We start from the raw sequence: 27,720 nt of genomic DNA on the forward strand, positions 1-27,720 counted from the left end.
GGCTGAAATGGGCGCTACGAGAGGACACAGATTTAAGGTGCAGGGAAGCAAGTACAGAGGAGATGTTAGGGGTAAGTTTTTCACTCAGAGGGTGGTGAGTGAATGGAATCGGCTGCCGTTGGTGGTGAAGGCGAACTCGCTGGGGTCTTTTAAAAGACTTCTGGATGAGTATATGGGATCTAATGGGATTGGGGGTTAAAGATAGGTCTATGGCTTAGTAGATATAGATGTGATTGGCGCAACTTGTGGGCTGAAGGGCCTGTCTGTGCTGTAGTGTTCTATGTTCTATAACTACTTCATTCTCTTGATCTATTCAGACTGCAATTTCCACATTCTAACAACACTCTAGGTATAGAAATATCTTCCAAATTTCCTACTGGATTTTACTGATTAGTGAGTACCTCATATTTATAGTCCTAAGTCCTGGCCTCACTCAAGTGGAAACACTGGGCTCTATTTTAATTTTGTGCAAGTTGGTGGGTTTTGAGCAGGTTGTCTACTATGAACTGTAGTATAGCTTTTAATTACAGAACCCATACAATGTAATATGTTGTCAAGACTGCACATGGAATTGACATGACCATAGGTGTATTCAATTGTGCAAACACTAAAATCTCATGGAATTTTAGAATGCAAAGGAATTTAAAGAATGACATGACATGAGCTTAAAAGTTGCAAATTGAACATTTTTCTCTCTCAATAGACTGAGCTGAAATATAGATTTATATTTTATACAGTATAAAATTTATAAAATCCATTTAATCTTGTCTTTATTTTTGTTTTAAATATACACAAGGATTATCTGGAAAAAACACATTAAAGAAACCTGAAGAAAATCAAGTAGTGCACTGCATTCTGACAAATTTGTGTTTTTTCAGTTTACGTGGAGCAACTGCAAAAACAAGCACAATCTTAAGACAAGTCAGGAAGATGAAAAATATATTCTATATTTTTGATGATTACAAGAGTTTTAGCATTCTCAAGACAACAGTTTGTGCTATGATAGTCAACTGTGTTAAGCAGCACGCACTATGGCTCAGAGCCCCACTTTGGCTTGGCAGTCTCTGCTGCATTTGAATACAGGGGGTTGAGAAGGTATATAACTTGCTGGCCTCTCTTCCCAACAAGTTGATCTTATATTTCTGCTCATCTTTTCCTATGCCTTTCCAAATAAGCAGTGGTTACAACTACGAGCAATGGTCTCCCAACTGTCAACGTCAATACCTGCTAGCTTCATATGTTGCATGTAGATGCCCTTGTAGCAGAGGATTGAATGCCTAAATAGGTTGCAAGATCCAGTGACTAATTCACTGTATTGGTAGTCTTTGGGTATGGGGCTGTTATCTATCCAATGGATGTGGCTGAAACAAACACTGTTGGCTTAAAAATAAATGTACAATGGGATCTTGGAGTTGGTGACTTTGCCCTTCCAAGAGATGCGAGGGTCAAAGAAGCAAAAAGGTGGAAACCATTCAGCTTTTTCTCTTGCCAAGCATATATTGTCTGGATCTCACCAATATAGTGAAGAGTACTGAGAACACGGGCTCACAATTTTGTGTTCTCAGTCAGCTGACTGTTGTTCTACACATTCTTACTCAGCTTGTGTTCAATTCACTAACTGTGTTCAATTCTCAGCTTGAGTCAGTCTGCACATTCTCCCCATGCCTGTGTGTGTTTCCTCTAGTGGGTGCTACAGTCTCTTCCCATGCTCCAAAGAGGTGCAGGTTAGGTGGATTGGCCACGCTAAATTGTCCCTTACTGTGTGTAGATTAGAGAGGATTAGTGAGGTAAACCTTTGGGGTTTCAAGGATAAGGCCTGGGAAAGATGCTCTGTCGGAGAATCGTGCAGACTCAACAGGCTGAACAGCCTCCTTCTGCACTATAGGGAGTCTATAACTGCTGTAACTTTTGCAATGCAATTTCTGATTCATGCAACTAAGATTTAATCTAAGCTAACGCATAGGTTCTGTTCTTTGCGAACAAAGAAATTACACCCGTTTCAGCTAAACAAAATAATAGCCCTTCACTGGTTCATGCCTCATGACAATGCCTTGACCAGAGTCAAGCTGTACTGGTTTAAGTTTTCAAACAATGCTTGTTTAACTATTGAACTCTCCATTGCAATATCTCTACCAGAGTCCATTTGCAAACCAATCGCCACTATCTTTTCATACCATGCAGCTGCTGTTTCCCCTGACATTGGTATTTTTGTGATTATCCTGATGAATGCAAGATGTAAAGCTTTGACAAAATGTATTTTATCAGCAAAATCAAGTTCTGTTTTCCCAAGCAACTACTTAAAACCATATCCTAAATTTGTAAACGTAATACATTTCAAATAATAGTTTGGTTTATATTTATTTCTACAGAATCTATGCCAGTGTGAAAAAAATTTCATTTTTATAATGTTTTTAAAATAAAAAACCTAAGGTACTCCACAAATAAGTATTTGGAAAACAGACTTGAGGGTGTCCAAAAGCTTGGTTTAAGAGGTATATTTTGAAGTTCTTAAAAGGACAGAGGTGCATTATGTATAATGGGATGATGCTCTAGAAGAATTTTGGGTGTGCAATAAAATCAGCAAACATGCAATTAAGAAAGTGAATGATAGATTAACCAAAGGATGGAGTACAGTATAAGAAATCTTACTGCAATTACACTGGATCTTGCTGAGATGATACTGGAGTACTGCGTACAGTTTGTGTCCTTATCAAAAGAAGGAGACACCCAAAAGGAGACATAGGCTAGGCCTATGCTCCTTAGAATAATTTCATTGAAACAAAAATTCTTAAGACTTGACAGGATAGCTGCTGTCAATATATTTCTCCTAACTGAGGGGTAGAACTAAAGTTACGATATCAGAATAATAGATTGACCTTTTAGGACTGAGATTAAGAGGAATTTCTAAATGCAAAGGTTTGTGAATTTTGGAATTAATCTGAGAACTATGGATACTTAGGCACTGGGTATATGTCAGATAGAGATCAACAGATTTTTGCACACAGGGAATTAAAGGATATGGATTATTGTAGGGCAACAAGATGAAGTTAAGGTAGAAAATCTTACTATATGGTGGAACAGACTCAAAAGTGGCCTATTTCTATTTGTATTGTATCACTACAGAGATTTCAATAATGACAATACTGCAAACTTAGAGGCTTAGAAGACAATGCTACCTTCAAAGTGATTTGGGAGATGCATGAAATTGATAGTGTATGAGTTAATGAAGAACCAGGCAAAATGAGCTATATGTTCACAATTACATCATGGGGCATTCCAAACATCTGATGTTGCCTGATAACATTCTATTTCTGTTTGTGTGAGGTAGCAATTTACTTAACAGAAATCAAATAGATCTTCCTCACACAGCCACAATACAGGATAAAATCTGATGGACTTTTGCATGGTGAAACAGACACTACTAGTATTCAATACTGGATAGGCCATTTCAGTCCTGTCATCTATTATCAATTAAAGCAAAAGTCAAAAGAAAAAGGAATCATGGAAAAGTTATCCAGGTCAGCTCAGTTAAAAACAAAGATCCAGGTCTTACTAAAATATTGAACTATAAATAATAAAAAAAGGGGTTAAATACGATGGATTAGTTAGCTCCTTTGAAACCAACACCAGTCCTCATATCGCAACTGACACTATGAAAGGTGTGCGTCAGGGGTGGGGTGGAATTAGATCATGCATTTTTCAACACAAGCGTGATTAACGCTATAGCTGAAAACATCCACATGCACCATTGCTAATGAAACAAAATTAAATGATTTAGTTTAAACTCTTTTCCTTTTCCAGATGGTAATTGCTTGTTATGCATTTCCAATATTTTATTCCTTCTCCATTTACAGTTATCTTAAATCGTATAACAATACTGTTGCTTGAAATCATGCTTTTTAAAGCCAGGTAACATTCGGTTTCCAAACTGCTACTTAGATAAATATAAGGGAAGAGATTCTAAATGTGTGGAAGCACATGTTGCGCAAAGTCAATAATCAAATCATACAAAAATTGTCCCTACCCCATTATAATTTAGTAGTGTCTGAAAAGGGTTAATCTTTCAGTGAATAATTGGTTAAGTAACATTTGCAATATATACTGAAGTCTGTAAATGGCACTTTCGTTCTCCTGTTACTCTCGTTCTATCTACTTGCACACGCAACAGCAACATAACCTCTCAGGTGTCACAAAGACATCAAAGATGTACTATTTGTTCTAACTAACTAAGCAAACACCACAAAGGGAAAGACATATAGATGGATATATACATTGATCAGGTAAAATCTGTTGATATATTGGCAGGAGTAATAAAGAACAAAGAATGTAGAAGATTATAGAAGGCCATACAAGGCTAGAACAAAGGGCAGGTAAATGACAGGTGCAGTTTAATGTAGAAAAATTAGACAACACAAAATAAAGCATAGAAATATACTATCAAACCCTTCAAAAAAAATGGACACATTAAAAAATGCCATTAAATGCAAGATGAATTGATTACAAAAGAACGTGTTTGTTTATCAGAAGTGGGCATTTCTGGCTAGGCCAGCATTGTTGCCCATCCCCAATTAGAACACGGCAGTGTGCTGTCTTCAAGGCAAAGCCACTGTTCAAAATGAAGTTTAAAATAATACATATTGTTTAGACTCCTCACTATAAAATGAAGAAAACCTATACATATTTATCACAACTGAATGCAAAGAGCCCACAGCAACTTCAGTTTTGTTCCTTTAAAATTCTCCCCAATCTACGTAATTTATCACTTTAAATATTTGTACTAAAGAAAGAAACTAATTGGCATATAGAATTCTTATGGTGGGTAAATCAAAAGCAAGAGGTCATGATCTCAGAGAAGCTCCCTACAAGGAGCAAGTTTAGAAGATTCTTCAGTTTCAGAAATGTGAAATGATCATAGAAAAAGAAAATTATTAAAGCATCCAAAAAGATATTAGACAAGTACCAAAATAACCAGGAACAACTCAAATTCAATACAAACCAGAAGGATGAATGGCCTTCTTTGGTGCCTAAACATCTCCATTCTTTGAAGACTTAAACACTGTTTTAGCCATTTCCATGGGGTGGGGGGAGTGGGGCAGGAAATCTACTAGTATATTGGGAGATGGGGTGCATACACACGGGTGCCTGATCAGTCTTCTGCTGGCCCCTCTGCCTGGATTAGATTCCACCCACCCCAACCCCACTGGTGTGAATGCCGATGGTCACTGTATTGCATAGTGCTATAAATTAGCAAAACTCAGCTCACTGGGGAAAAAAAAAGGTGAGAAAACCTCTCATTTTCTCTCCTGTTTAAACTAAAGAATTTGAGTAGGAAAATTCCACTCAAAATACTGTACAACTGCCAACAAAAATGGCATTGCAGCTAAGCTCTGTACGCCAGATGCCATGGCAGGTTCAATGCTCTTCACATATGCAAGAACACTTTAAATTCCAAACAATTGCTTTAATTAAAATGGAATGTTGTATTTTATAACCTGTTACGGTTATACACTGGTATGAAAACAGAGTCAAATTTCCAAAACGTAATATTTTTGGATTGCAAGTGGCACTGACTGAATATTTATTTTATTTCACTTATTAATAATGGTATAAAACTTTCATTCACTGTTTTGTAGTGTCCTGAGGCTTATTAGACAATAACATAACAGAATCTTTAGAGTGTATCAAGTACTGCTGAATAATTCCATTAAGTTACATATTTAGCAGCTGAGCAAAGACAGCTGAAAGGTACAATTTACAATATCAATTTAGAATATATTTCCATTTTCCTCCCCACAATAGCCTACTGCTTTATTTGGAATGATCATTTTTGCTTGATAAAAATCAAAGCAAATGTGATGCTAAATCTATCATTATCATCAAAATGAGGTATTAGTGGTTTATGAAGAAACATGGTCAATCAATTTTTATTTCTTTTGGCTAGCAAGAGGCCTCAAAAAAAAACGATCAGTATTTTGACAGGAGGTTAGAAATAAAAGTGATGAAGTTTTCATTTACTAATATAGAGTTAGAGTTACTAACATTTGTTTAGACCTGGCTCGTTTTTGGCATTTGTTTCAATGCTCGAAGTGTCTACCAATTACACCACAATACAGCACAGAATTCAGGCTGCATGAAAGCCTTTTCTTCTGAAAGCCTGATTTTACAATCATTTTGGTCACTTTTCCTTTGTGTGTAACAAGTAAATTTCTCTAGATTTAAATGTAAAAACGTCTCACTGATGTTATGTATTTTCAGTACAATTCCCTTACTAAAGTCATAGAGGTATCCAGCAAGGAAACAGGCCCTGCGGCTCAACCTGTCCATGCCACCCCTTTTTTCTTCAAGCCCTAAGCTAGTCCCAATTGACCACATTTGGCCCATATTCTTCTATACCCATGTAACTGTAAATGCCTTTTAAAAGACAAAATTGTACCTGCCTCTACTACTACCACTGGCAGCTCGTTCCAGACACTCATCATCCTCTGAAAAAATTGCCCCTCTGGACACTTTTGTATCTCTCCCCTCTCACCTTAAACCTATGCCCTCTAGTTTTAGAGGAACCTACCTTTGGAAAAAGATATTGACTTTCTAGCTGATCTATGCCTCTCATTATTTTATAAACTTCTCTAAGATCACCCCTCAGCCTTCTACACTCCAGAGAAAAAAAGACCCAGTCCATCCAGCCTCTCCTTATAACTCAAACCATCAGGTCCCAGTAGCATCCTAGTATATCTTTTCTGCACGCTTTCTAGTTTAATAATATCCTTTCTATAATAGGGTGACCAGAACTGTACACAGTATTCCAAATGTGGCACTAACAACGTCTTGTACAACTTCAACAAGATGTCCCTACTCCTGTATTCAATGTTCTGACCAACAAAACCAAGCATGCTGGATGTCTTCTTCAGCATTCTGTCCACCTGTGACTCCACTTTCAAGGAGCTATGAATTTATACCCCTAGATCTTTGTTCTGTAACTCTCCCCAACACCCCATTAACTGAGTAAGCCCTGCTCTGGTTCAGTCTACCAAAATGCATCACCTCACATTTATCTAAATCAAACTCCATCTGCCGTTCGTCAGCCCATTGGCCCAATTGATCAAGGTCCTGCTGCAATTCTAGATAACCTTCTTCACTGTCCACTATGCCACCAATCTTGGTGTCATCTGCAGGCTTACTAACAATGCCTCCTACATTCTCATCCAAATCATTTATATTAATGACAAATAACAATGGACCCAGCACTGATCTCTGAGGCCTCCAATTTAATACATCCTCTACAACCACCCTCTGGCTTCTGTCAAAAAGCCAATTTTGAATCCATTTAGCTACCTCACCCTGGATCCCATGAGACTTAATCTTATGCAACAACCCACCATGTGGTACCTTGTCAAAGGTCTTGCTAAAGTCTATGTAGACATCATCATCTGCAATGCCCTCATCTACCTTCTTGGTTACCCCTTTAAAAAACTCAAATTTGTGAGACATGATTTTCCACTCAAAGGCATGTTGACTGTCTCAAATCAGTTTTTGCATCTCTAAATGCCTGTAGATCCAGTCTCTCAAAATACCTTCCAAAAACCTACCCACCACAGAGGCTACCTCAAGACAATCACTAATTTTTTTCCCCCCCCCCAAGTTCCCTAACATGCATGCTTTTCAAAACAGTAAATACCAATGAGAAATATTAATTTAGGATCTCAACCATCTTGTGAATCTGCACATAGATGGCCTTGTTGATCCTCAAGAGGGTCTACTCTCTCCCTTGTTACTCTTTAGGCCTTTATGTATTTGTAGTTCCTCTTTGAATTTTCTTTTGCCTTATCTGCCAAAACAATCTCGTGTACCCTTTTTGCCCTCCTGATTTCTCTCAACTCTTACACCCCTTGTACACTTCAAGGGATTCACTTGATCCCAGTTGCCTACGCATGTCATGTGCCCTCTTCTTCTTCATGATCAGGGTGTCAATATCCTGAATCATCCAGCGTTCCCTACTTCTGCCAGCCTTGTCCTTCACTCTAAAAGGAACATGCTTACCCTGAACACTGGTTAACATACTTTTGAAAGCCTCCCATTTACCAAACGTCCCTCAGCCTTCCCAGAGACTCCCCCAATTAACTTTTGAAAGTTGCCCCAATTTAGAATTTTAACTTTTGGGCCAGACCTATCATTCGCCATAGCTATACTAATAGAATTATGGTCACTGGTCCCAAAGTAATCCCTCACTTATACTTCTGTCACCTGCCCTTCCTTACTTCCCAAGAGGAGATCAAGTTTTGCCCCCTCTCTAGTCAGACCATCCACATACAGAGTGAGAAATTCCTCCTGAATACAATCAACAAATTCCTCTCCACCCAACCCTCTAACACTATGGCTATCCCAGACAAAGTTAAAATCCCCTACTATTACCACACTATTTTTCTTGGCTCTATCCGTAATCTCCTTGCATATTTGCTCCTCAATTTCCCGCCAACTATTTGGGGGCCCATGGTACAATCCTATCAAAGTGATTTCCCTTTTCTTATTTCTCAATTCCACCCACATAAACTCACTGGCTGAACCCTTGGATATGTCCCCTCTCAGTACTGCCGTGATGTTCTCCCTAATCAAAAGTGCAACTTCCCCTCGTCTCCTATCTTTCCCATAGCATCTGTACCCTGGAACATTGAGCTGCCAGTCAGTCCCTTCCTTAGCTATATTTCAGTAATTGCTATAATATGCCAGTCCCACATACCCATCCATGCCCTGAGTTCATCAGCCTTGCCTGTCAGTTGCACTGAAATAAATGCAGTTTAATCTGGACTTCCCTTGCTCTTTGTCTTGCTTTTGCCTGTTCTGTCAGGTACTAGGATTATTGATACTACCTTTACTACTTAATGTGCTCTCTTTAACTTCTGTGCTGTCCTCAACTTTCTCTTCTGTCTCCCTATTGCTTTGGGTACCACCGCCATGCCAAACTAGTTTAAATCCTCCCGAGTGGCACTGGCAAATCCCCCCGCCAGGATGTCAGCCCTCCCCACCCTCCAATTCAGGTGCAACTTGTCCCTCTTGAATAGGTCACCCCTTCCCCAGAAAAGATCCCAATGATCCAAAAATTTAAATCCCTGTCCCCTGCACTAGCTCTCAAGCCACACATTCATCTGCCTAATCTAATCTTCCTATTCCTACTCTTATTGGCAAATGAGCACCAGTAGAAGTTCAGGAATTACTAACTTCAAAGTCCTGCACTTTAGCTTTCTGCCTAACTCTCTATATTCGCACTTATGGACCTCATCCCTTTTCCTATCCATGTCGTTGGTACCAATACGTACAATGACTTCTGGCTGCTCTCCCTCGAGAATGTCCCGCAACCGCTCAGACGTCCTGGACCCTGGCACCAGGGAGGCAACACACCATCCGAGTCTCGATCGCGGCCACAGAAATGCCTGTCGGTGCCTCTAATAGCAAGTCCCCAATTACTACTGCTCACTTGCTCTTTGCCCCACCCTGTCCCACAGAACAAGGTGTGGTGCTACAGGCCTGGCTGCTGCTGGTATCTCCCCTGGACAGGCTATCCCCCTCAACAGTATCCAAAGTGGTATACCTGTTTGAAAGGGAATAGTCACATGAGACTTCTGCACTACCTGCCTACCTCTCCTGACGGTCACCCATCTACCTGACTGAACCTGTGGTGTGACAACATCCCTATAACTAGTGTCTATCACACTCTCTGCCTCAGGTATGCTCCGCAGTGCGTCCACTTGCTGCTCCAACTGAACATGGTCTGTGAAGAGCTGCAACTGGATACTTCCTGCAGACAAAATTATCAGGGAGACTAGACTGCTCCCTAATTTCCCACATCTGGCAGGAAGAGCAAACCACTACCCTAGCTGCTATACTGCCTTTATACAGGTAAAAGGATAAAAAGTCTTAACTTGCCTTTCCCTTGCTTGTAGTCCTCCTGAGAATTTTTTTTGGTTAGGAGGAGATAGGGAGGGAAACACTGAAGTAGTGCTTGGAGTTTAACTGTCCCTTTACAACAGCTCCTCCACAGGCCACCTTCTGGTCACAATGGCTGTGCCTCTGTAAACCTGACCTGCAACAGCCAATCACCTTTGCTACCCTCACCTGGGCTAGCAAAAGCCTTTTTTTTAGGTTGAATCTAAATGAAATCCCTTGGCCGTTATTACATTCCATAAATAGAGCAAGCGAAAGCAAGAGATTTTCAAAATTGTCAATTTCACACAATATAAAGAGGCAGAAATATTTCCTTTCCCCTTCAAACCTACATTTTAAAAAGACTTCCAATAACCATTCATAAATGTTCCAAACAAATGTCAATGACACAGTGCAACTGACTGCAAGACCAAACTTGAATCATACATCTTTCAATTTTTCTCCTTCAAGATCTCTACTTCTCTAGTACTCATTGTTCATCCCTCCCTTAAGTCCAAAGATGTGCAAGTTAGGTTGATTGGACATACTAGATTGACCTTATGTCAGGGGAATTAACAGGGTAAATGCGCAGGGTTACAGGAATAGGGACTGGGTGGGATTGTGGTTGGTGCAGACTCGATGGGCCACACGGCCTTCTTCTGTACTGTAGGGATTCTATGAATTGCACAAGACAAGGGTTTCAGAATACAAAATTACAACTACAGACTCACCCTCACTACTCTCCTTTGCAGACCACTGCAAAATTTACTTGCATCGACAAAAGTCATTAAATTGCTTGTGAGCAGCAAAGTGTTTTTTTCCTATGGACTCTGTGTCAATTTATCTTCATTACATTAGTTTTGGAAAACAAAGTTGATTCTGGGACATACGTTAATTAAACATCACTATGCAATAATGATTTTATTAAAAAGTCTTTCAACTTGAAGCAGTTATGCCAAATGACTCAATGAAATTCCACAGCCAAGCTAGTGCTGTATAGAATCATGGAATTTCATCTTCAGGTTCAAGCATGTACATAAATTTTTGAGCTTAGTTAACATTATCCGCACCTTCAATTATTTCAGTCTTACTATCAGACCACTTTTATCCACTAATGAATTTGACTCAATATTTATCCAAATACCTACATTAAATATGCTTAATTAAAAAAATGAATTGCTGAAATATGTAAAAGAATTGCAGAAACAATTCAACAATATATCTTACTTGCATATCACGAAGAGGTAGTTTCATAATTTAACATAAAAGTTAAGTTACGTAGAATCCTACAGTGTAGGAGGCGGCCATTTGGCCCGTTAAGTTAATCCCATCCAGGCCCTATCCCCATGATTCCATGCAATTACCCTTGCTAGCCCCCCTGACACTAAGGGGCCAATACACTTAATCCACACATCTTTGGACTGTAGGAGAAAACCGAAGCACCCAGAGGAAACTCACACAGACATGGGAAAAATTTGCAAACTCCACACAAACACACTTATACTGATAAGTCCACATATGCACTAAAAGGCCGTGATTGGAATGTTACCAGTACATAATAGATCTCGGCATTGGAAGCAAATGCAGCTGCCATGCCCGCATGGACAAACCACAGTGGTCCTTATATCTCTCTGCCCTCTTTCTCCTTCAAGATGCTTCTTAAAACCTCTCTTTGACCAAAGTTTAAGTCATCTGTCCCAAAATCCCCTCGTGTGATTTGGAATCAAATTTTGCTTGATAATGCTCCCGTGAAGAATACTGGAACATTTCACTACACAAGTACAAGTTGATGAGAATCAGTTTCACATATTATTCAAATCAATAAAAATTTCTGAACTTTTAAATTCTCACTAATTTTTCTGTTCCCTTTTCTACTGGCTGTTACTGATTATGCAGTCTCATGAACTTTCATGGCATTCAGTACATTGCCCAAACAGCCAATATCTGTGAACAACTATGCACAGGATCTATTTAGGACGTAGGCAGAAGCACAGGCAAGTCAAACCCACCAACATCAGATATGTACACACTTTCAAATGAAGTGGAGTACAAAAGAGAAAACAGGAAGAGACCAATTTTTCCTGTTTAACCAGGAACGGATTATGAAGCCTCTAAAAAGTCACATCAGCTAAAATATACTGAAAATGGAACTTCTCTGATGGCTCAGGGTCATCGGCAGTAATTTATGTTCAGGATAACGTCTTCGTTCATTGCTTAAAACACGATGTTGAAAAATCTTTTTAAAGTAGATGTTAAGAGAAGCAATATTTAAGTAAATTATCTTTTGGATTCTTGGATAACTAGATTATACAATTACAGTTATTTCATTATAATATTACATACCTGTTCATGCATGTGGGTTCCAGTCCGTTCCTCTGTTTGTATCACCCTCCAAGGAGCCAACTGGGTTTCTCAGCACCAATAGAGTCTCAAGCTGGAAAGTATTTAATACATTTAGATATTAGATATTGTATCCACTCTACATGTAATAAAAATGCAATCACCAAGTAGTAAAAAAAGAGTGCAACGATAAAGTTGACAACTACAGACCAGTCAGTTTGATTTAGTGGTAGGGAAACTTCTGGAAACTATAGTCTGGGACAAAATCAATAATCACTTAGACAAGTATAGGACAATTAAGGAAAGCCAGCATGGATTTATACAGGGAAAATCACGTTTAACTAACTTGCTGGAGTTTTTCCTGAGGAGATAAGAGAAGGCTGATAAGGGAAATGCTGTACATATGATGTATATGGATTTTCAAAAGACATCTGATATAGTGATGTATAACAGACTTGAGCAAAATTTTAATTCATGGAATAAACGGAAATATCGACATTTGAATAAGAAATTGACTAAGTAACAGGAAACAGGACAGTGATAAATGGTTCTTTTTCAGATTGGAGGAAGGTTCGCAGTGGAGTTCCCCAAAAGTCAGTGTTGGGACCCTTGCTCTTCCCAATAAATGTTAGTGATCTAGACCATGGTGGTCAGGGCATGGTTTCAAAATTCGTAGATAATACGAAGATTGGAAACATTAATATAAAAGCAAAATACTGCAGATGCTGGAATGTAAAACAGAAAATGGTGAAAAATCTCAGCAGGTCTGACAGCATCAATGGAGACAAAATAGAGCCAACGTTTTGAGTATGATGACCCTTCAGAACTAATTGTCAGATTGAAAAAGGGGGGGCGGTTTAGAACGGAGTTGAGGAGGAACTTCTTCACTCAAAGGGTGGTGAATATCTGGAATTCTCTGCCCGTTGAAGTGGTGGAGGCTACCTCGCTAAATATTTTTAAGAAGCGGGTTGATGGGTTTTTGATAAGAGAGGGGATTAAGGGTTATGGGGAGAGGGCGGGAAAGTGGAACTGAGCCACGACAGATCAGCCATGATCTTATTGAATGGCGGGGCAGGCTCGAAGGGCCAGATGGCCTACTCCTGCTCCTATTTCTTATGTTCTTATGTTAAAACATCGTCAACTATTATGTGGACAGTCTTGAATTTCAAAAGGCATGGAGAGAAGTTAATAAAACATATAGCATCTTAGGCTTTAATCAATCAGGGCATTGAGTACAAGAGTAAGAGGGTCACTCTGAACTTGTATGACACTAAATTAGGCCTCACGTGCAATACAACATCCAGTTCTTGGTGCTGTACTTGAGAAGAACGTAAAGGCAATGGAGAAAGTATAGAGGAGGTTCACAAGAATGATTACATGGATAAAGACCTGTAGCTATGAGGATAGATTGGAGGGGTTGGGACTGCTTTCCTTGCAGGAAGGAAGACTGAAAGGAGACTTGATAGAGATAGTTACGGAAAGATAGTGTTAAGGTAGAGTGGCAGAAATTATTTTTGTAGAGGCATGTTGTCCACTGAACATGGAGATTCGCTGCACATTATTAAGGAACACATTATTTTACAGAAATTGGCAAGTTGATAGCAATAGTGTTACCACGAGCCATGATGACCTAGAGATTGCTTGACCATCTTGCAAGTCAAGAGCAATTTTGCAATGGTCTTCCACTTCCCTCTCCCCATCCAAATTGGCTTTTGTTTTTGCCTCTCCCAGGAAATTTAATGGCTGCACTAGGTGTACAGGTTGCACTGAGAGACAGAGTAAATTTAATGGATTAGCTGTTCTTTTCTTGTCCATTTTCATGGTTCATCTGTGTGAACGACAACAAGACTCACACGCAACAAGTCATGAACTGATTTACCCTATTCACAAGTGTATTGAGTAAAATAGACAAATTATTTTGCTTCAAATTTTATGATTGCATACTCTTCCACCTTCTTCCATCAAGAAAAAGATTAAAAGATCATTTAACAACCAATTCAGGAACAGTTTCTTCCCTGCTGCCAGACTTTTGAATGGACCTACCTTATATTAAGTTGATCTTTCTCTACATCCTAGCTATGATTGTAACACTTTCTGCACATCTCCTTTTTCTCTCCAATGTACTTATGAACAATCTGCTTTGTTTGTATAGCATGCAAAAACATGACAATAAATCAAATTAAGGGTGTGGGGAGCTGAAAGTGGCGCCCAAATAATACAAGAGGAAACAGCGATCCACAGACATGCAATATTAGCATTGATTACAGGTAGCACAGTGGCAAGCAGTTTGCCACAACACCAGGGACTTGGGTTCAATTCCGACCTTGGGTCACTGTGTGGAGTTTGCAAGTTCTCCCCACGTTTCTCTTCTGGGTGCTTCAGTTTCCCCCCTGCAGGCCTAAGTAGTGCAGGTTAAGTTGACTGGTCGTGCTAAGTTGTCAATTAGCATTAGGGGGATAAGCAGAATAAATACGTGGAGTTACAGGGATAGAACCCGAGTAGGATGGTTTTCAGTGCAGGCTCAATGGACTGAATGGCCTGCTGCTATACTGTAGGGATTCTATGATTTTATTGAGGGGGGGTGGTTTCTAAGATGAATGAAAAGAGTCAACATAAACTAAATGGCACAATTTTAAAAAGGGACCTTGGAGCCTGGGAAAACATAAACAAATTGTTGAAAGCAACAGGATAAGTTGTGATAGTTATTTAGAAAAAATGCATTCAAGAGTCTTGGCTGGTACAACCCCAGCTAAGTTTTGTGGCCAATTCTAGGAACCAAACTTTAGAAAGGAGGTAAGGCCTTGCAGAAGGTGCAGAGATTTACCAGAATGGTAATAAGCATGCAGAATATGAATTATGCAGAGACCAGAAAAGCTAAGATTGTGCTCCTTATAGCAGAGAAGGTTATGTACAGATGTGACAGAGTTGTTCAAAATAACAAAGGGAAATAAGGATGTGATGATACTGTGCCTTTAAGAAATGCAGTTGTGTCATGTTTCTGGTGCAGGATTTTTTTAAGCAGTCATTTCTACTAATTTGTGCCACTTTGACTATGACTGCCATTCTATGTTGTTACTGCAGCATAGCTGATCTTAATTGCTGGAATGTTTGTTTTAATAAGAACATAAGAAATAGGAGCAGGAGTAAGCCATCTAGCCCTTCGAGCCTGCCCCGCCGTTCAATAAGATCATGGCTGATCTGTCGTGGCTCAGTTCCACATTCCCGCCCTCTCCCCATAACCCTTAATCCCCTCTCTTATCAAAAACCCATCAACCCGCTTCTTAAAAATATTTAGCGAGGTAGCCTCCACCACTTCAACGGGCAGAGAATTCCAGAGATTCACCACCCTTTGAGTGAAGAAATTCTTCCTCAACTCCGTTCTAAACCACCGCCCCTTTATCTTGAGGCTGTGCCCCCTAGTCCTACTGTCCTTTCTGAGCGGGAAGAGTCTCTCCACCTCCATCCTATCCATCCCATTCATCATCTTATATGTCTCAATGAGATCTCCCCTCATTCTTCTAAACTCCAACGAGTACAAGCCCAGTTTATTCAGCCTCTCCTCATAGCTCAACCCCCTCAACTCCGGCATCAGCCTAGTAAACCTCCTCTGCACTCCCTCCAAGGCCAAAACATCCTTGCGTAAGTACGGCGCCCAAAACTGCACACAGTACTCCAGTTGCGGCCTCACCAATGCCCTATACAGCCGCAGCAAGACCACCCTGTTTTAATCTGAATTAATATAGGGTTATGTTTGTGATTTCCCCTGAGGTTTGTTAGAGTGGTGTTTGACTGGTTTTTGACAGGAAATGTCTTATGACTGGGCAGAGCTAGGCTTACCACCTGGCAGCACGGTGGTACAGTAGCCAGCACTGCTACTTCACAGCACCAGGGAGCCAGGTTTGATTCCTGACTTGGGTCACCATCTGTGTGGAGCTTGCATACATTCTCCCTGTATCTGTGTGGGTTTCCTCTGGGTGGTCCAGTTTTCTCCCACAATCCAAAAAATGTGGTTAGGTGGGTTGGCCATGCTAAATTCTCTCTTACTGTACCTGAACAGGCACCTCAACAATGCCCACTGAATCAAACTATACAATCCGCTGGGAAATTTAAAATAAATCAAATTAGCTCAAAAGAGAGATATCAAGCTGAGAGATAGTGTATCACATGCAAAACCTTGGCAAGTGTCTTTTCTGCAGCCAATGTACATTCTATCTTGTTAAAAATTCAGACAATAAACCCAAACATAGCAAATTGTTACTTGTGTTCTAGAGCTGCTGCACACACAGGTATGGGATTTATAACTTAAATATAGTGTGGTGAAAACAGAATACATAAATACATGAAGCAGAAAAAAATGGTAGGGATATGGACTGTTCTTTGAAAGGACAGATTCAGTGGGCAGAACAACTTCCTTCAGTGTGACTAACCTATGATTTGAGGGGAGATGGTGATGTAGTGATATTTTTGCTGGCCTAGTAATACAGAGACTCGGGGCAATGTTCTTGTGGTCCAAGATTCAAATCCCACCATGGTGATGAAATTTGAATTTGGTAAAAATGTGGAATTCGAAGTCCAGTGTTGACCGTGAAACCATGTTAATTGTTGCAAAAACCCCATCTGGTCCACTAATATCCCTTAGGAAAGGAAATCTGCCATGTGACTCCAGATCCACAGCCATGTGGTTGATCCTTAAATGCCTCTGAAATGGCCAACCAAGCCACTCAGTGCAAGAGTTCAGGGATGGACAACAAATGCTGGCCTAGCAAGCAACACCCACAGCCAATGAATAAAAGGTTATTTCAGTGCTTGTATAAGAAGAAGTCAAAGCTAAGTGGCATGTTGACCATCCTCATAGAATCATAGTCATACAGTCCAGAAAAGGCCCTTCGGCCCACTGCATCTGAACCAATAATATCTACCACTAAAGACGTGGTAATCCCATCTTTCTGCACTTGTCCCATATCCTTCAATATTATGATATTCCAACTATTTTTTAAAAGGTTGGAAGGTTTATGGCTTTGACTGCCTTCTCAGGCAGCGCATTCCAGAATTTTGAACTTTTCAGGATCAGGTAATTGGCAAAAAGCTTCTTTCCGATTAGTGGAAAAATGCTTTTGTGCATATACACAAAAGGAACAACAATCTGAGACTGAGGGCATAATAATGCAAGACAGTACAGTATATGGAGCTGACACTGTTTGATGAAAATCCATCACCTGCTTTACCAAATACTTTGAATGCTACATATATAGCAGAAATTATTACAACAATGTAACTAAATCTACAGTATATTAGTCTGAGTGTAATGTCCACTCAATTAATTCATTGAAACATCTGGAGTATTGACATTAAATTAGAAGGTCAAGACACCAAAAATAGCTCAAATTGTGAATGATTGATACAGGACGAAATCCAGAGCAATGGAGAAATGAGACAGTGGATTGTAAGGGCTTATAGAGATTTTATTAACTTTCTTTAATCTTTTATGGGAACTGGATGTTGCTAGCAAGACCAGCAATTGTTACCAATTGCCCAATAGCTTGCTCAGCCATTTCAGAAGGCAGTTAAGAGTCAACAATATTGCTATAGTCTGGAGCGACACACAAGTCAGATCGGGCAAGGATTTTCTTCCCCACAGGAAGTGCGGATCAACATGGATACCATTACTGTGACTGGTTTTATATTCAAGATTTCTTTTATTGAATTTAAGTTCCCCCAGCTGCGATGATGGCATTTGAATGCATGTCATTACATCTACATCCCCAGTTGGGGAAGGATGAGACTAAGGGTTTTTTTTAAAATACCTCAAATTTAAATTTAAAGGTCAACTTTGTTTGCTTTTAGTGGTTAACAAGTCAAAAATAATAAATCAATTAAGAATAGGAGTTCAGCAAACCCCAATCAAAAATAATTTATTGATTTAAAGAAATTAGCTTTTTATAATGGTAATGCTGAAGCAGTACCATAAGAAAGTGCAAAACTATTAAAAGGTAAAAGGAACCAAACAAAAATCAGACTGAGGCTTTCAGTCTAGCTATGAATGCGAGGTTAAGACTTGTATCCATACAAATATGCATGGGCTACAAAAGAACTGTTTTACTACTAGAACCAGACAGCTACACCTTCCAATTAATGACAGCCTGAAAAACAAGTCACACCTTAGGTGTAACACCAAAACATGCTAAATTGCATACAGCTACTACTTGAAAACTTATGGCCAAAATAATAGTTCTCAGAATGTGCGTTACTTCACAGACACTTTTCACTCAATAACCTGTCATCGAGATATGCCCAAGTGAATCAGAGACCTGGAAAGCAATAAAAATTAATCTACTGGGTAGTTTAGAAAAAAATTTTAAAAAACACTTTTCAAATATTAGCTAGTTTCCCCTGATGCCTATTGAGTTTATACAAAGAACAAATCATATGAACTAAAATATCAAAAAGTACCAAAGCTGCTCAATTAAATAACAAGTCCTGCAACATCTTTACATCAAGAATTTTTTAAAAATATGTAGACGGTTAGCATGTAATTCCTGTCATTGGAAAAAGATATAAATTATGTTTATATAAAACATAACTGCACTAGAAAAGATTTACTCCACTAATTTCTGAAATGGTAGGATTATCTAAGTGGAGAAAGGTAATCAGCTTGGGTCTACACCCATTGAAGGCGATCTTATTGAAACATTTAAGACTTTGAGGGTAGCTATTGCAAGGCTGCTTGCACTTGTATGAAAAACTAAAATGGGGTGGGGGGGTGCGGTGGGAGGAGGAGGAGGAGCGAGAGAGAGACACAATTTAAGAAGTCTAGCATTTAAGATAAAAGATGAGTTTTTTTTCCTCTTTCAATGGATCACAGCCACGTGGAATTCTATTCCCCAAAAAGCTATGGAGGTTGAATTTATTCAAGGCACAATTAGACAGATTTTTGATAGAAAAGGGAATCAAGGGTGTGTGTGTGTGTGTGTGTGTGTGTGTGTGTGTGTGTGGGGGGGGGGGGGGGGGGGGGGGGGGGGGCGGCGGCGGGCGGTGATGGCAAAGTGAAGTTGAGGCCACACCCAGATCAGCCACAATCTTATTTAAAAGTGGAGCAGGCGCAAAGGGCTGATGGGCCTTCTGAAAGTGAATGAGGCTGAGCTTTAAAATTTAAATTTCTGAGGTATTTAAAACCCTTCATCATCTCATCCTTCTCCAACTGGGCAGATAGTGATGAACGCAAAGTTAAGACTTGCATGCGTACAAAAATGTATGAACAACAAGAGAACTGTATTACTGCTAAAACCAGACAGCAACACCTGCCACTTAATGACAGTCTGAAAAACAAGTCACACATTAGGTGTAACACCCAAACATGCTAAACCTGGTTAACCTATGGTCCTATGCTCCACATAACCAGCTATCCAAATACACTCCTCCAAAATGCAAGATCAATATGAATTCGTGGGGACGTCACGCAGCACAATGATAGCACTTGTACTGCTGGGCCAGAAACTCCTGGTGCAAGTCCCACTTCAGGACATAATAGGCACAGAAGATGCATTAATAATATGACCAAACAAGTTGATTATCAATATGTACATGCTTCCAATATGCCTGATAGCAGGTGGTAAGAGTGGGAATTTCCTGGTGAGCCATAATCACAGAAGGCAAAGGCAAACCATTGCAGTATTTCACCAAGCGTTATCATGAGCCAATCAAACGGAAGGCCACAGTTGCCAATGCCCTATTGGACATGGTAGCCAAAGGAGGAACAGAATATCAATCCAGAGCACCAAAATATATTCCTGAGCACTGAACATCAAAAGCAAAACCTATATGAGAAATTAAATAATTTTAAAAAACAAAATCAGCTTATATAGGATTAACAGAATTGCTGAACAAAACAAAAATGTTCAGTTAATTCACTTTCTACTACCCTGATAGTCACATGGTGCAATAGTAACAGAATTGTTTCACTAATGAAAATATTCGATCTCAGTTACAGATGAGGAAACTCACAATAAAAAGGGTGAGTACCGTGGGTCCAGAGTCGTCTGTTCCACTAAAGCATATACTCATGCATCATCTCAAATTACTTATATTCTGTGCTCAAAAGCATTGTATAAATCTATTCAATTTGCATTTGAATGAATCAATACTAATCCCACCATCTTTCTAAGTTGTCTATTCCACAGATTTATCACTCATTCATTAATGCTGTTTCCATAGAATATTTGCAATTTCCTCCCTTAATTTCTTGCAGATCCAAGATGTATTCACTTTAACGTTGCATCCATGCTGGTAACGGAAATACTGTTACAACTTGTCTTTGAAAAACTTTATGAGTGGGTGGTATTAAATTTACATCCATTACCCTAACTGCCTGATTAATGAGATCGCTCCCCATTTCATGGTTTCACAATTCTGAATGCATGCAACCACTTGCATATTTAATGGTGACATCTCCCCTACACATTAGTTTCTGAAAATACATAATTGCACTAAAAAACTGTTTCTATATCAGATGTGTTTCACTGGAAAGTTTCTTGCAATTTCTCAGTTATTTAGTTCCACGTATATATTTATATTTTATTTGTCTAGCATTATTAAACAGGTGCACCAAATTAAACTCACTGGGAAAAAAAAATCCTGCCTGACATTAACAGGAAGAATTACATGTCAGTACAACACCAGGAACAGATTAAGATACAGTAGACTTTTTATTCTATTGAATCCTCAGAACAGATCAACTAATTAACATAAGTGATAGCAAATTACGATGAGTGATATTTCAGAGAAGGCTAATGAAGGCAATGTAACAGATGTTGTCTATATGGATTTTATGCAAATGTTTGACAAAGTACCGCATAAAAGGCTAGTTAAAAATTGGCTTAACGATAGAAAACAGCAAGTCATGGGAAAACAACTGTTTTACAGACTGGAGGATGATAGCTGATGTTCCCCAAGACTGCTGCTTTTTTTTGTCAATTCCACCAGTCTTCTCCCCCACTCCTCACCCTAACAGTATATGTTTCATCTAATTTTCTATTGTTTTCAGTTCTAACAAAGGGTCATCCAGTCTCAAAATGATAGTTCTACTTTCTCCACAGATACTATCAGACTTGCTGAGATTTTCCAGCATTTTCTGTTTTTGTTTCAGATTCCAGCATCCGCAGTAATTTGTTTTTATACTTAGCAAAGATTTGGGATCTTGGGCTTCATAATTAGGGGCATCAGTACAAATGCAGGAAAGTCACATTGAACCTTTATAAAGGTCTGGTTAGGAGTACTGATTCCTGTTCTGGGCGCCACAGAAAGATATGAAGGTACTCAAGAGGATGCAGAAAAAGATTTAATAGAATGTTTCTGGGGCGAGGGATTTTAGCTATTTGGTTGAGTTGTTCTCGATAAGCAGTAAGGCAGATTGCGGAAGAGACTTGATACAGATGTACAAGGTGACAAGTTTAGGTAAAGATTTTCAAAGAGAAAACTGTTGCTTTTAGTTGATCACCAAGGGACCCAAAGGGAGACACAAAAAGGTTTTGGGCAAGTGCCAGGGGGTGATATGAGGAAGGACTTTTGTTAAACTCAGTGAATATTGATGATCTGGAACACCTTACTTCTGAGTGGTGGAAGCAGAGATATCGATAATTTATAGAAGAAATCAGATGAACATTTGTGCAAAATAAACTTGCAGGACTGAGAATAAAGCAGAGGCTCAGGGTTAATGGATTGCTGTACAAAGTGCCTCAAATTGGCCAAATGGCTTCTTTTTGCACCATAATTATTCTATGACTATGTTTACAAAATTCACGTCTAGAAATAAATTCATAATTGAGATGTTCTAATTGTGAATGACTTCACAAAAGTTAATGTAGTTTGGAGCTAATACAAAATAAGTTTACAGTTACATAAAGAATTCTAAACACTATAGCACAGATGTTGCACATTTAACTTGCAGCTTAATGAGCAATATAGACACAGATTAAAGTTACAAATATTTAATAGATCACATGTTCCAACATTTACATAAACAGTTAACTTTACAGTGTTGTCTTTAGCATGTTCAGTATAGATGACCGAGCCCCTGATGATATTTTCCAGAAAAACAGGTGATAAGGTGGCAAATGTTGGATTTAGTGATTCCATGGATGTTATCTTGGCAAACTTTCTGCTGCTACCTTCGCAAGAGCTTTTCCACTTTTACTTCTACCAGGCATCCCACCCAGAGACAGAATCCTGCATTTCCAAGCAAGATAACATACAAACACTACTCAGAATCATATTTCAGCTACTTTTTAGAGATGGGGCAGAAGACCATAAAACCAGAGCAGGAATACAAAAAAATACACAATTTATCATGGCTATTTGTTCACAGTGAGGAAGTCAAACTTTATGCACATTTGTTGTAGCCTTCATAGTCACAAAAGTAAAAACTCATAAGATGCGAGGCAAGAGGTAAGTTCAATCCAAAATTGGTTCACAGACAAGGAGCAAAGGGTAAACAAGGGTGTTTTTGTGACTGAAAGGTAGTTGGAATTCTGCAGGGCTTGGTACTAGGTCCCTGCTTTTTGTGATATATCGCAATAATTTGGACTTGAATGCAGGCAATTTGGTTGAGTAAGAATTTTGTAGATTAAGAAAAAAAATTGGCCCCATGGTTGATAACTTGGAAGAAAGCTGTGACTGCAGACAGTTATCTGTGGACTAGTTAAGTAGGCAGAAGTAACAAATGGAGCTCAAGCGAAATGTGAGATAATATTTGAGAAAAGCTAATAAAGCAAACCATTACACAGTAAATGGTAGGGTACAAAAAAGAAGAGAAGAGGGACCTTTGAGTCACGTGCACAGATGGATCAGGTTGACAAGACAACAGAGGAAACTTATGTAGTCATAGTGGTACACAGCACAGGAAAAGTTTCTTTATTCTGTGTCTTGGCAAATAAAGGCAAGAAGAGGGAGGTTGTGCTGGAAGTGTATAAAACACTACAGTAATAAGAACTGTATCAAAGAGAAACTGTGATTGCACTTAAGGGCTTCAGTTCACTGCCCAAAGATAGGTCCTTGGTGAATATTCTCTGCATCATAGCACTTGTCGTGATTTCTTTGGTACAGGTAGGGCAAGGAGATGGGTTCCAAGTTTATCTCCGTGAGATGAGGATCAAATCCTGTGCTGTTGGGTGTTAATCTGATCCACAAGCTAGCCATCTAGCCAACTTTGCTAACTGTCTCTCTCCACCCCGTCCCCCCCCAACCCCCACTAGAGAGGACTCCTAAGATTTAGAAAAACATTGCCTGGACTGGTTAGTTATGAGGAAAGATAAGCTTGGGTTGTTCTCTTTGGCAGAAGTTGAGAGGAGACCTAACTGAAGTGTTCAAAATTTGAGGAGTCTGGATAACTGCGTTGGAAGGTTCTCTTATCTGAGCAGTACATAACCTGCAAGCACAGTTTTAGGGTTGGAGGTAGGAGCAAAGGAGATTCCAAGGGCAAGCATTTGCCCTTTGAATCCCCAAAGGGCAGTGGGGATCCGGAATTCACTATCTTAACGGGTAATAAGAGAAGAACTCCTCATTTCGTTTATGAAGTACCATAAACTGAAAGGCAATGGACCAAGAGCTGTAAATGTGCTTAGGCTGGATGGCCACTTGTCAGTCACATGAACACAAGGCATCAATTAGCCTCCTTCTGTGCTGCATAATAATATGATTCTATGTTCCCATTAAGTTATTACAAAGCTGTTATTGCCTCCGCCAGTTATCTTGTAGCACAATGGATAGAGTCTTTGCCTCTGAGCCAGAACCTCCAGGTTTGATTCCCATCCCAGGAAGTGGTGGCTAAGGAAAGTTCATTCATAAAACTAATAACAGGTTGAGTAACACACTGCAAAATCCTTCCAACACACTCCAATGACAAGTGTTAAGAGCAGAGGAGACTCCCAGTCAGCCTTGTTTGATGTGGAATGCCACCCCACGAGCTATAAGCCTCTTGCGACAGATTAGTGACCTGTTCCAGGAAAACTGGCTATGGGAAAGGATGATAGTCTGTCTTGTGCATTACTAGATGCAGGAAAAGAAACAAAACAATAATTGTCCCCACGATCTGATGGTCTCAAAAGATCTAGTATGATTATTAGCTTCCACAAATCTTTGATAGAGTCCATCCTAACCTGTGATCACTTTTAGGTTGAGCTAGAGGAATGCAGTAAGTACGAACCGAGATGGCGATTGCAGCATAAACAAGAAAAATTGTTATGAAACTTCCAATTTCACTGCAATAGTTCAATTTGCAACTTTGCTCAAGTATCCACAAGTGGTTTCACATCTCCACTACAGTCTATAAATTATAGGGATGTGAAATTCATTAAAAGCAATAGAGAGATAACCAAAACCAGATGATTATTTCCTAGAAATTGGTGTTTGGGTAGCAATCATGAAATTTCCATCAAAAGTTATAGTCCTGTCTGCATCCCTCAATACACTTATGTCAGAAAGTATTACATGTATCAAACAAGCATAAACAGCCCAATGTATTCCAGAATTAAAATGTCTATATTTGAAAAAATATTCCCCAGCCAACTTGCTTTATAATAGTCTATCTGCAGCCCATATGCCCAACAAAATGCGACAGTTATTGTACAATCAGGGGTTTATACTGAAGTCAATACAATCGTTCTGGCCAATTTCCAGTTACCGTTAACCAGTTGCAGTGTTTGCAAAATGTATCATTTTGCTCACAGCAAAAATGGTGCAGGTGTTCTGCATTATTGCCTTGCCATTCTTAAAAGGCAGGCTAACCTCCAGCTTAAGCAATTTAAGACATATTGATAATTAACAAAAACAAATTAGTGTAAATGCTGGAATCCAAAATAAAACAAAATGCTGGAAAAACTCAGCAGATCTGACATTATCTGTGAAGAGAGATCAAAGCTAGGTCTGACAGTATTGGAAGAGAACAGAGCCAATAGTTTTGAGTCTGGATAATCCTTCAAAACATCATCCAGATTCAAAACAGTAGCTCTGTTCTCACCACAGATGCTGTCAGATCTGCTGAGATTTTCCAGCATTTTCTGATAATTGTACACCTGCACGGATGTTTGCTAGTTATTGTCAACCCCTTACTGTAAGTGGTGCACTATCAGAAGATATAATTCTGACCCTTCAGAAAGCATTACAGCTTACTTCTAAGCATCTTGGTTTTCATTTTCATAAATTTGCAATTTATTTTAGTGTCAATAATCCAACCACAGCAAAATGTAATTTTTTTAAAGGACTAAGTACAAATGTTTCTATGTTGCAGAATATCAATGCATCAACAACTTACATACGTGTCTAAAATTGTATTTATATTGAAAAAAACAAAATCTTAATCAGATAGAAATGCACACTGATCAGAGTGGATATTGGGGCAACACAAGAATTTAAATTTTCAAGCAATGAAGAACAAGGACACGACTGTATTTGGTGCAGTTTAGGATACAGGCAGCAGGGTTTTTAGATGAGCTGCAGTTTATATGGAGTGAATGATGATGGGAGGCTAGCCAAGAGTGGGAATAGTTCAGGCTAGAGGTGACAAGAGCATGGATTCAAAGTTTCAGCAGCAGATGGAGACAGGCAGTGTTAAGAGCCTTTATCCTTTGTCACACTGGGTCAGGAGTTCAGTTCAGGGTCAACAAGAATTCCGAGGTTTTAAACAGTATAATCAAACATGAGACAAGGGTTTGGGTGGGGTACTGACTCAGATGAGGATGTGATTGAAGGCCAAAAACAATCGTTTCAGTTTTCACAGTGTTTAACTAAAGAAAACTGCCACCTATCCAGGACTAATAAAAGGCAGTGGGGGGTTAAGACAGATGGTGGAAAAATACAGCTGGATGTCAGCAACATACATGTGGAACCTGACTCCATGTCTTTGGATAATATTGTCAAGAGACAGGCAGCATAAAGCAGAGGAAGGGACATATTCTTCAGAAATTCCAGAAGTAAATGCCCAGTACACTGGTGAATTTTACTATTCAACTTAATCTGTCTCATTGGCCCTGAAATGTATTAGTATGTTTTACTGCTTACATAAACTGAGAAATGTCAATCAGCTCAGTGGTGCCACATATTTATTAAGAAGTCTCACAACACCAGGTTAAAGTCGAACAGGTTTATTTGGTAGCACAAGCTTTTGCAGCACTATAATTTCATCAGGTGAGTGGCTCCACTCACCTGATGAAGGAGCAGCGCTCTGAAAGTTTGCACTATCAAATAAACCTGTTGGACTTTAGCGTGGCATTGAGACTTACTACTGTGCCCACCCCAGTCCAACACCAGCATCTCCACATCATGGCCACATACTTAGTTGATACAACTTGCCTTGGAAACTTCGTAGTAGAATGTCAAGTTATCTTTTGAAGGAAACCAAAAACTTGATATTTATTGCACTGGTTTATGCAACGTGATTTGCAATCTCCTGTTTGGCATGTATTTTCCTAAATTCATAATTTCAGACAATGTCAGATCTATTCGTTTAAAAAAATTGCTTAGTCAAAAAAAAGGAGGAATCTAAATCTTAAGCACAAACAAACAAGTTCTCCAACTGCAACCATCCACGCTAATCTTGTTTTCCTTTAGTGACAGCCCTGGCTCAGCAGAAGCATGCTCACACCAATAGGTCAAGTCTTACTGTAGAGATTCAAGCACATCATCTGGGTTGACAATCTAGCACTGAAAGCGTTGTGTTCTCAGAGGAACTGCTCACATGAAAACAGTAAATCAAAGCCTATTAGAAATCTGCAGGTAGACACAGAAGATTCCATGTCACTATTTGAAGAGGAATAGAAGAACACCACAAGCATCCTGGCCAATATTTACATCCCAACCAACATCACCAAACCTGAAAAGCGCTTTAGCATGTCTCGAGGTGGTGAAAGACACAATGAAATTTCAAAACTTCTTTCTCCACATCTTCTCCATATATTTGCATAATTCCCTTTTAAAAAATGTCCTTGTCTCTATTGCAACAACTATTTGGTAAAATAGTACCATATTACAACAACCTTGTAAAATAAAATATTCTGACCTCATTTTCCTCCTACTAACAATCCCATATTTTTGTTGTCACTTATTATCCAACACCTTCAATTTAAGTTTTTACATTTTCACCCTATCCTTCTCTATTCCAGTGAAATAAAACAATTCTCCAGTTATTTGATTCACCTCACTAATATTTTGAGACGAAATGTTTAATCCTTATTAAACTACAAATTTAATTTCTTAACTCTATAATAAAAAGTGGCAATAGCTCAACCATGGTGCATTGCAAAGATAGAATTCTATCAAATTCACCTCGCTTACTCCATGAAGTAACCGGACTTGTTCTCACAGACTAAAAGCATCGCACTTGAGGAATTAACACAGCAACAGTCAGCCCATTCTGGTGACAGAACTGGAAGATTTTTGTTTATTACCGGCAATGAACTGGACAAACTAACCCGATTT

General features: G+C 39.2%; 1 protein-coding gene across 3 annotated transcripts in view; it reads right to left on the minus strand.

Moving 5' to 3' along the window:
• zfyve9a (zinc finger, FYVE domain containing 9a) overlaps positions 1-27,720 on the minus strand; it is a 117,353-nt gene that overhangs the window by 88,508 nt on the left and 1,125 nt on the right. For all 3 annotated transcript variants that reach the window (XM_080195465.1, XM_080195466.1, XM_080195467.1), the window contains exon 2: positions 12,259-12,349. The gene's annotated coding sequence lies outside the window, so the exon portion shown is untranslated. The remainder of the gene's footprint in view (positions 1-12,258; positions 12,350-27,720) is intronic.

This window comes from Carcharhinus amblyrhynchos, chromosome 9 (assembly GCF_965287045.1).
Source record: "Carcharhinus amblyrhynchos chromosome 9, sCarAmb.v2.hapA, whole genome shotgun sequence".
Taxonomy (NCBI): Eukaryota; Metazoa; Chordata; class Chondrichthyes; order Carcharhiniformes; family Carcharhinidae; genus Carcharhinus; species Carcharhinus amblyrhynchos.